Source organism: Molossus molossus, unplaced genomic scaffold (genome assembly GCF_014108415.1).
Source record: "Molossus molossus isolate mMolMol1 unplaced genomic scaffold, mMolMol1.p scaffold_m16_p_5, whole genome shotgun sequence".
Lineage (NCBI taxonomy): Eukaryota > Metazoa > Chordata > Mammalia > Chiroptera > Molossidae > Molossus > Molossus molossus.
The window spans coordinates 20,686,499-20,697,399 of record NW_023425388.1 but is presented as its reverse complement, the minus strand read 5'-3'; positions in this window follow the sequence as shown (position 1 = coordinate 20,697,399).

Sequence of the window (10,901 nt, the reverse complement as noted above, 5' to 3'; positions counted from 1 at the left end):
ATGCAGCGTGAAGACCTGAGTTTAGCTTTAACAGCCCTGCTAATATTTTACTAAAACACCAAGTCAAAAACTTCGGATCGTTTTTTCATTAGATAATTTGGCCTGAATTCATAATGGTTGGACTACTTCTGGTAAGGTTTTATGCATTCTCTTTTCTGCTCCTCTGAGGTGCCAATGAAAAGATTTTGTATTCAAAATTGTATTATTTATTACTTCACACTGTGACTTAAAGCAATAAATCTATCAAGGTTTAAAAGTTTAAGCCAATAAAAGTCTGTCTATATTCCGACCACAACTTTCAAAAAACACATAATGCAGAATGCACGATATTTTAGCTCTTCGGCAGTATATTGAGGAATGATATTCCAAATTGTATTATTCACACAAAGAATCAATAGAGCTGAACTTTTTAAAATGATGGAATAAAGACATTTGCCCCCTGGCCGGTTTGGCTCAGCAGTAGAGCGTCAGCCTGAGGACCAAAGAGTCGCGGGTTTGATTCCGGCCAAGGGCACGTACCTCGGTTGCAGTTTGTCCCAGGCCTGGTCGGTTCATGTGGGAGGCAACCAGTCTCTGTGTCCCTCTCACATTGATGTTTCTCCCTCTCTCCCTCCCACTCTATCTGCAGATAAATGGAAAAATGTCCTCAGGTGAGGATTAAAAAAGAAAGAAATTTGCCATGCCCGTGGCTCTTGGTTAATTGTGTGCATTCATGTAAGTGCAAGAAAGCAGATCACACCTGACTTTTTAAACTTTAAAGACAATAAATAGCTATTTTGTGTGAAAACAAATGTGTCCTCTGTAATTATCGTCAGAGTTGCCCTGTGGTGGGAAGTGGGCTTTGCCAGATGCCTGGAGACTCTACCTGTAGACGGTGACTTGCTTAGGCGTGTAGGAAATGGAACCACAAGTATCGAAGAGTTTATTCCTTGTCTTGTCATGACACCTCCAGATGGCATGGCTGGTGGTTAAGCAGAAAAGCAACCCCTGTTCCTGGCATTGATTCCTGTCCTCTTGACTCCTTTTCCCAGCTTTCATATGTGCAGTTTGGGTGTATACTAAGGTTTCTTTCGATGGGTAACTTATGAAGTAAGTGGTTGTTTGTAACCATTTATGCAACGTCTGGGATAAAGATCATACAATTTAAGGAGGTGACAGGGAACAGTAAGTACATCGCTTCATCTTTAATGCCCCCAGATGTTCCCATGTGTTTGATAACGTATGGGTTCAAAGGGAGTCATCAGTGTGTGTCTCTGGAAGGCTGGATGGGTCTGGATCATGACTTCCACTCTTGAGTCTCTTTTATTAAAGAACATAGACAGTATTGGTGTTGGGTTGGAAAAACACATACCAGACATGGTTCTGATTGTGAATAAGCTTACCTTCTAGTTGAGTTGGTAAAATATGTGCATGTCAAGCGGCAATTTGTGAGAATTGATAGTATGAAAGATTCTACGAGGTAGATTTTATTCAAGGACTAAATGAGTAAGTTTGATCCATTTGGGGAAGAGAAGAGAGAGGTCTGAGATAGCTTTTTCTGAGGACAGAAGAGCCAATGTGTAGGACGGGGAGAGCAAAAGAGACCAGAAAGGAAAGGTAAAGGAATTTTTAGACATGCACAGAAGTCGGAAAACATGAAGAAAGACTGCAGGTCACCTGGCTGGGTGAGCTGGCTGATTTGTGAGACTAGGAGGTACAAATGAATCTGAAAAGTCATAGCGGGTGAAATTTTGGAGGGCTCTGACTGCAGGACAAAAGAATTCTAAATTTATTCTATCAGCCAGAAAGAATAAATGGAAAATTTTTGAGTAGTAGAATGTGTAACAGCCTGTGCTTTTTTTTTAATAGGAGGTTTTGTGGTGGCAATAATGTGGACATTTTTCTGCTAATTTTTGTATTGTTTTTTCCTACAAGTATATTTATATCAACACTGGAAGCAAATTAAGAAATTAAAATAATGAACATACGAGAAATCTATGTTTCAGGTAAAGCAATGTGTTAATGGTGTATAGGATAATTGGATGTATTGGAGCAGGTAAGTGTTTGAATTGCCTTTAGTCATATCTGTCTTGAAGTTATTCCTGTTATTGTCTATGAACTCTAAGAGTTACTTTATGCCATAAAACAGTTATGGAGTAGTAGTCAGTAGGAATAATATGATCAAACACTTTTTTTAAAAAATTGAAAAATCTGTCATACATGTAACCAACTGAATATATTCCACTTATAATAAATTAGGTTTCCTAAACAGGTTTCCTACCAAAACTTATTGAAAATAGCATTTTGTTGCTATGACAACCTCAAACAGCAATTGGAAACTAGAACATTAAAGGTGAGACAGAAAAGACAAATAGTTCATATTTAGCTAGGTGGTAGTCCTTTTTAATTTTTATAAATTCAGGAAGGAATTTAAATTTTTCATTATGTTAAAAAATGATCCTCCACCCCCCAATCATATACATTTAGAATTGCTGTTACATTTGCATCCTTTGTTGCTTATTAAATAAAATGAATTACCTTTCCTCCATTTTATCTGAATTTCAAAAGCCTTTTTCATCTATTTGAGATTTGATTGCTTTTGGTAGATTCTGAACATTTTGGTACTTAGCTCAGGCTATTTTGGCTATTTGTTGGTTGAAGTTATGTTTTTCAGTGAGTTTTATGAATCCTAAGGATGCCACAGAACATCTCTATGGTTTCTATGGAAGGAGGTATGATCATCATGGCCACTTGACTGAGGTGTTTTCTATTTATTGTAGGTTTCACCTCAACACCTCACTAGAAATTGCAATTGTGAAACTCAGAAAGTTTGGAGCAATTTGATAACAAATTAGAAAAATATTTTAAATCTGAATAACTTTTCACATGAGTGTCATATAACCATATGAACATAAATGGCACATTTTTACTTATTTTTCAGATATCTTCAATAAAAATGTAGTTACATTAGAATTCAGAAAGGTACAATATTTGTAGTCTTTGTGAGAATGGAAAGATGAACATTTTGGGGGATTAAAGATGAGGATATATCGTTTCTTGTCTCCTTTAAATTATATTATCTTTATCTCAGATGTTACATAAATGGTTACCAACAACCACTTACTTTCTTTGAAGTCAGCATTTAATTGAATTCCTAACGTGAGGCATTGGTACGCAGGATAATTTATAACTACTGAAGAAGAACTATAATGTGATATTAAAAAATAAATAAGAGGAGGAAATATTTTTTCTGGCAATTAAAAAATAAACTTCAGCCTGGCCGATTTGGCTCAGCAGTTAGAGCATCAGCCCGTAGACCAACGAGTCTCGGGTTCAATTCCAGCCAATGGTAGGTACCTCGGTTACGGTTCATCCCTGATCCTGGTTGGGGTCATGTGGGAGGCAACCAGTCAATGTGTCCCTCTCACGTTGATGTTTCTCTCTCTCCCTATCTCCCCTCTCTCTCCCTCCCACTCTATCTGAAGATAAATGAAAAAATATCCTCAGGTGAGGATTTAAAAAAATAAATAAATAATAAGAAGAAATAAACTTCATGAAGGAGGTGATAGTTGATCACATGGAACATATCAAGGTGTGAACAGGTATGCCCATTCTGGGCAAATTAGGACTTTGCCAGACAATAGAAATGCGTTCTCACTACATTCATGGGAGATGTTTCTTATGGGGGACATAGGTGTGTGGAGGTAGGAAAACAGAATTTAGACTCTATCATTTATTATTTAGGGATGTAAGTCTGAATTTTAGATTCATGTTCACACACACACACACACACACACACACACACACACAAATATCTACAGCTATAATGTGAGGGTGACTCCATAATTTTTGCAAAATATAAGTGGGGTGACGTGGGTCGCACTGGAAAACCTCCTCCTTTGCCAGCCTGATACCCTTTGGCAACAGAGAGGTGAGGTTTTGGAGGGGTGTTTAGAATTGCCGAGGCTCACTTCTCTGCCATGGGAGTGAGGAAGTGTGAAGGAGAGGGGACTGTTCTTCCTGTGCTGATGCAGTTATGCGAGGTCCCTCTCCACCCCCCACCCCCATTCTTGAGAACAGAAAAGGACAAGGGAGAAGTTTCAAAAGTTAGCTGCTGGTGGAAGTAAACGACTTAATTCACAGATTCCTTCATTCTTTTATGTATTTATTTGATAAATATATTATTGTGGGGAATAAAGCCAACTCAGAATTTACAATCTAGCGAGGAGAGACAAACATTAAACAAGTAAACAAGGACACATTTTTAGCAGAATAAGTGCTCAGAAAATGTTAGTTGAATGAATAACAGATGCAGTCACAGAAACAAAATGGGGGAGTAATAAGCAAGGATTGATTTGAATTATGTGGTTAGGGAAGGTCTTTCTGTAGATCTAGGATAATCAGTGTCTCTTCTTCTTTTCTGATCTTCATAACAAGCATCTTAGTACCCTGAACTATCAGCTTGGTTTAGAGAAAACAATGTAGAGTCTGGGTGAAGATCCCAAGGTCCTAGTGGCCCTCAACATGTTAGAATAAGCTATATGGAGTAAGGTGAATAGGGTGGGTTGATGCAGATGGGTGGGGGAATGATTAGGGGATTAAAATATTGAGGCTCACCTCCATTTTATTCTAAATCATTTTTTTTCCGAATCATTAGAGTTACATGCTAATGAGCCCCAGTGGAGATGAACCTGAATTCACAATAATTATTCCATTTTTGTATTAAGAACTTTATATTTTTTTATGTTATTTCACTTCATAAATATTGTAAAAATCTAAACGTTGATAATAAATCATTATTCTTGATTTTTTAGTCTTAGATTAAATTACCCCTATGCATTAGAAGATAGGAGGTAATTAGCTAATACATTCACAATGATTTCTTGCCTCTTTAATAATGTCTTGGAAGCTCTTGAAAATTAAATCTACTTTATGAATCCTTGTGTCCACTCTTTGGAGAGAAATAATGGCATCAATGCCTTATGTAAGATTTTTAATTTGTTTATTTATTATTGGTATAAGGAATTTGATAATAGATATGTACTTACTTTTATCCTGGCCCATTTGGCTCAGCAGTTAGAATGTCGGCCCATGGACTAGAGAGTCCTGGGTTTGGTTCCTATAAGGGCACATACCTCGGTTGCAGTTTGTCCCCAGCCCCGATCAATGTTTCTCTCTCTCTCTTCCCCTCCTCTTTCCCTCCTGCTCTGTCTGAAGATAAATGCAAAAAAAAAAAAAAAAAAAAAAAGTCCTCGGATGAGGATTAAAAAAAAAAAGACACCCTGGCCAATTTGGCTCAGCAGTTAGGATGTCGGCCTGTGGTCCAGAGACACCTGGGTTCAGTTTCTGCTAAGGGCACTTATCTTGGTTGCAGTTTGTCCCCAGCCCTGGTTGGGTCGTGTGAGTGGCAGCCACTCGATGTGTACCTTTCACGTTGATATTTCTCTCTCTCTCTCTTTCTCCCACTCTATCTGAACAAAAAATGTCCACAAGTGAAGATAAAAAAAAAAAGAAGAAGAAGAAGAAATGTACTTACTTTTGGTATTTCTCTCTTTCTGTTCAGGTTTATTTTGTAGGAGTATTTTTGGAAACCAGAATATTATAGGTAAAGGTTAACTTTTATTTTTTTAAAAACGCAGCCTACAGGACAAAGAGACTTTTATGGATGCTGACATCTGTGAGTTATCTGACAGGTGGGATATCATTCCCACAATGTCCATTCCACTGCACTGCATTGCACACATGAGCCCTTTGCCCCAAGAAACAGCACGGACAGGTTAGGAAGCAACGACACACCTGCAGAAGGGTATTTCAACTGATTCATTTTGGTCTCAATACTGTGTTTCCCCCCAAATTCCCTCTAACTTTGTATGTCATCCCGCCTCACCCAGTTTATTGCTCTTTGGCTGCTTTGGCAGTACTGTTTTCTAGCCACTTGATATACTTGGAGAAACACTGAGTATTTGTGAAAATCATAAAGGCCTGTGTTATTTTTTGTAGGTCTTTAGCTATTGCTCTTCGTGGTACAATTTCCTTTTTAGTAAAGTGGGGCACTTTGATAGAGAAAAGTCTGGGTTCATCAAATATTCATGTATAGCTTCGTGGTCTCTTAATTGAACTTTCTTTCTCTCACCTTGGCACCCAGTTTTATTTTGCTTTGTTTGAATTTTCTGTTTATGTAGCATCTGCAGAATGTCCATCTGTTATGCAAAGAACTGTAGAAGTTTTTCCAGGACTCCTATTTTCAGATTAATGTTTAAATCAAATAATAGAGTATACTCATTCGTGATCAATCAACCTCTTTTTTATGGAAAGAGAGAGAGAGCGAAGGAAAGGGAAGGAGTGAGGGAAGGAGAAAAGGAGGGGAAGAGGGATGGAGGAAGAAAGGAAGGAAAATAGTGTTAGATTTTCCTAACCTCGGAAGAATAGAATTATAAAGCTAAAAAGAACTTCAGAAATAATCTAGACTAGCCCTGGCTGGTGTGGCTCAGCGGTTAGAGCATCAGCCTGAGGACCAGAGAGTCATGGGTTCCATTCCGCTCAAGGGCACGTATCTCGGTTGCGGTTTGATCCCCAGCCCTGGTCATGGTCATGTGGGAGGCAACCAGTGGATGTGTCCCTCTCACATAGATGTTTCTCTCTCTCTTTCCCTCTCTTTCTCTCTCTCTCCTCCACTCTATCTGAGGATAAATGGAAAAATATCCTCAGCTGAGGATTAAAAAACAAAACAAAACAAAAAAACAAACTAACAAAAGAAATAATCTAAACTAGTGATTTCCAACTTACTTGAGTACGAAGCCTTATTTTTAATATAAATATGTTTCCAGGACACCACATAATAACAGTTGTTCCTTCAGTAACTATTGATCAATAACATATGGGAAAAAACCATTTTATTAGTGACATTTAAAAGTTAAACTTGGCATTTCTGTACATTTGGAAAATTATTACATATGTGCAGATAACGTATCACGTATTCTGGCTGGGGATATATTTTTTTATTATTATTGATTTTTTTTAGAAACAGAGGAAGGGAGAGAGAGAGAGATGGAAACATCAATGAGAGAGAACATTGACTGGCCGCCTCCTGCATGCCCCCACTGGAGATCAGGCCCACAACCTGGGCATGTGCCCTGACTGAGAATCAAACCGGCGACCTCTTGGTGCATGGGTCGATGCTCAGCCACTGAGCCACACCAGCTGAGCAGGCTGGGGATAATTCTTAATGTACACAAAGATTAGGATTGAAAAACTCATGAAGTAACTAACTTTTCCTGGGGAAGAATGCCATCCAGTTAGCAATCACAGAACTTTGGCAACTCATACTTTCTTTTGAAGATTGAATTTTTTATTGTATAAAACACTTAAACTTCTTCATATCAAAAGACACCATCCACAAGATTAAAGAGAAACGGAGAAAATGGTTATGAGGTGTATGACACAGACTTAATATTGTTAATTTACAAATACAACACATCTTTTTCTATTCTAAAAGTGAAAACCGAAAAAGTGTAGAAAATTTCCCAAGATTATATTAACCGAACATTTAGATTTGTGTTTCTCCTGGCCAAGTTATATTCTTTTTCTCCTAGCACTCAGTGAGGAGTGCGTCAGTTCCGTACCTACAGAATTCAGGCCGGACACTTCAAGCAAGTAGAACTTCAGCTGATGCCTTTTTTGGTTTAATTATCTCACTTTTGTTTTGTTATATTAATGTATATTAAGACCAGATGTAGTAACTAAGCAACATTAGATTAAAAAGTAACAGATTATGCTAAAATTACAAAAGTACCTGATTACATTGCTTTAAATTAATAAGTAAGCACTAAAAGGAAATTTTAATTTCCTGAGTTAGACATTCACACAAATTCATGTGACTCTTCAGATCTAAGATATATCTCTGGTAATTGAGTTCCTTAAGTATTTTTAACTTATCCCCTGAATGTTCAGAGCATGTAACAGACTCAAGTGTTTCTAAATGTAAAATTTAAACGACAGGAAAGTATGTTTTTGTAGTGTGTATGGTTCTTCGTCAAATTTCCCAGGGCATTATGAACGGTGCAATCCCTTGGCTCTCCTATAATGACAGACTTCTGGGAATTTGAAGAAGAGCAGAAGGTTTTTTTTTTTTTTTTTAATTCTCACAGGAGGATGATGTTTAATGACTTGGGGGGGAGGAGCATCAATGTGAGAGAGGGACACCGATTGGTTGCCTCTTGCAGGCACCACCCCTTAGACCCTTGAATCAGCGGAGCCACACCAGGGCAGAACTGGCTATTGAATGAGGTATCATGTGTTCTCTAACACAGACATGCTTTGAAAAGACTAGGCGAATCTTGGGGAAATTTGGCCCACTGCTCAAGTACACGCTTGCACAGGTGCCCAGGGGTTCTGGAGAACTGGAAGAAAACCCTTGAATTCAGTGCTGTCCTCCGGGAAGGGACAGGCAACCTTTTCCAGAAGAAACAAAACAAACAGTTTTTGTCTACCACCAAAGTGGTTCTACAGTCATGGTTTTCTTTTTTCACTTTCAAATTATTGTATTATTACCTGGCAATATTATTGATAGTGCTTTGGAGAATCATTAACCATCATTAAATAAAGTATAAATGAATAAATAAATTCATTAATATTGGATCCCATGAACATTTCACATATTAATATAAAGTTGTAATAATTTCAAACACTGTAACAAATCCTCTTTGCAGACCATTGCCATGGGCTTAATGTTCGTATGCCCTCAAATTCATATGTTGGCATCCTATCCCTAACGTGATGGTTTTAGGAGGTGGGGCCTTGGGGAGGTAATTAGGTCATGAGATTGGAGCCCTCATGAATGAGACTGTTGCCCTCATAAAAGGGATCCCAGAGAGCTCACTCACCCTCTTTCCATCATGTGAGAATATAACCCGAAGTCAGCAGTTGCAACGCAGAAGAGTGCCCTCACTATACCTGAGCTATTCTGCCACCTTGATCTCAGACTTCCAGCCTCCAGAACTCTGAGAAATCAATGTCTGTTGTTTATAAGGCACCCAGTTTCTAGAACTTTGTCACAGCAGCCTAGCTGACTAAGACAACCACATCTGCTACTCCTTGCCCTGGAACCCATGAGCGAACGCTGCTGTGACCGAGGCTAAGCCACTGTCTAGTGGCGCAAGTGAGACGCCACTGGTTGCAAACCAATGCCTGGCATTCCGACTGTCTGTCCTGGAGACGTATCGCTGCTCTTGTGAAACAGATGCTCCCTGGGAATTGCAGGCATTCGAAAGGGAATGGGGAGACGGAGGGAGTGATTGGAATATTTGGGAAATACAGATTCCACAGTAATGTCACTTTTCAAAACTTTGGATGCCAAAGGTTGCTCAGTTGATGTTTCAGAGCCTCTGGAGACTCTGCAATGGATTCGTGCCAGAGAGTTCCTTGGGATCATTCTTACTGAGATCGCCGGTCCCTTTGGGGAACTGACGGGATGCATTTTACGTTGTTGAACCAATCTTGAGCGCTTTATCCTAATCAGTGGGAAGTTCTTATTTGGATTCTTTGTTTTAACTGGGCACAGAATCTTGTTATGGACCTCGTTCCTGATGGCCAGTCACGTGGTTCGTTCACACTTGGTTTCGGGGTCTGTAAGTCCCGCTCCATGCATGGGCAAGCTTTCCTCACAGTACCCTGAGGTTGCTCTTGAGGGAGCCCGTACTCCTGATTGATCTGAAAGCAGTTGTTAAACTTCTCTTTTGGTTCCATTAATGTGGAACTGAATTATGTTTGCTATGAGAAAGTCATTTGTCTCTGTGATACATTATACTTTATCCACAGGGGAAAAACAATAAAAGTTATCTGATAAAAAAAAAAAATGAATATTTGCTTTTTACCCCTCCCCCCCCATGACTTCATCTTTTAAATGCAACTTTGTTGAAATTTTTTGTTGTATATCTCCTACTACACTATATTTAAAAAATTACTTGAGAGATACTCTCAGCATGCTCTGCAAAACGATATCTAGTACCACTCCTATTCTGTGTTTAATATTACCCAAAATGTGCTCTCTGAATTTAGTGATGATCTATCCAGATGTTCTCTAGTAAAGGAGAAACAAAGAAAAAGCCTGGTCTTATCAGGCAGTCCCCTTAAAAACATCATCTCTAAAAAGAGCCTTTAAAAATGTGTTTTCCTAGTAAGTCAAACAGCTCTCTGTATAACTGCTGAGCAGCCCTAGTAAACCAGTATGGCTACCCTGAACTGACAGAATCCTAACCTAAAGAAACTATGTTTTAGGACATATGTACAGTCTTATTGAATATACAGTTATAATTTGGATTTTCTGCAGGACAAAAACCACGGTGCTCCCCTGCTCAGTAATGGCTTCAAGGAGTTGCTGGCTTTTTAGGTGTTAGAGACATTTGGGGCATTTGGGGATCTGTGGCCATGTAGGAAATTACCCCCAGTGCTTATGTTGTAATGCACAGATACTCCTTCCCAAACAAGGACCTGTCCACCATAGCTCTGGGCTACACCGATGTCCAGGAGTAGGACAGCAGGGAAGGAGAAAGAAGCTCCCATTCAGAGTCCTAGCTGTGCAGGCCTTTGGAGAAGGAACCCAGGTCACCGGCCAATGAGGATCATCACCCTCAGCCTGGACTGCAGCTAGGAAAGTCCTGCAAAAATACCGAATTCCTCGTTCCTCTGAGCTAACCATGCCACCCCGTTCACCCTTTTACTGTAGTGTTTATACACCGTGTCATTATTCGGTTTCTTTCTCCCCCTGGACTGTGAGCCCCTGGAGCAACTCTGACCACAGACACACCAGTGACACTCTGTAAAGATTCATAGGACTGAGCAATTCTCCACTGCCTTGAGGATTTATCAGTTATCCATTGTCCATGCAAAATCCCAGCAGTGCTTGTTTCTTTTGGATATTGAGC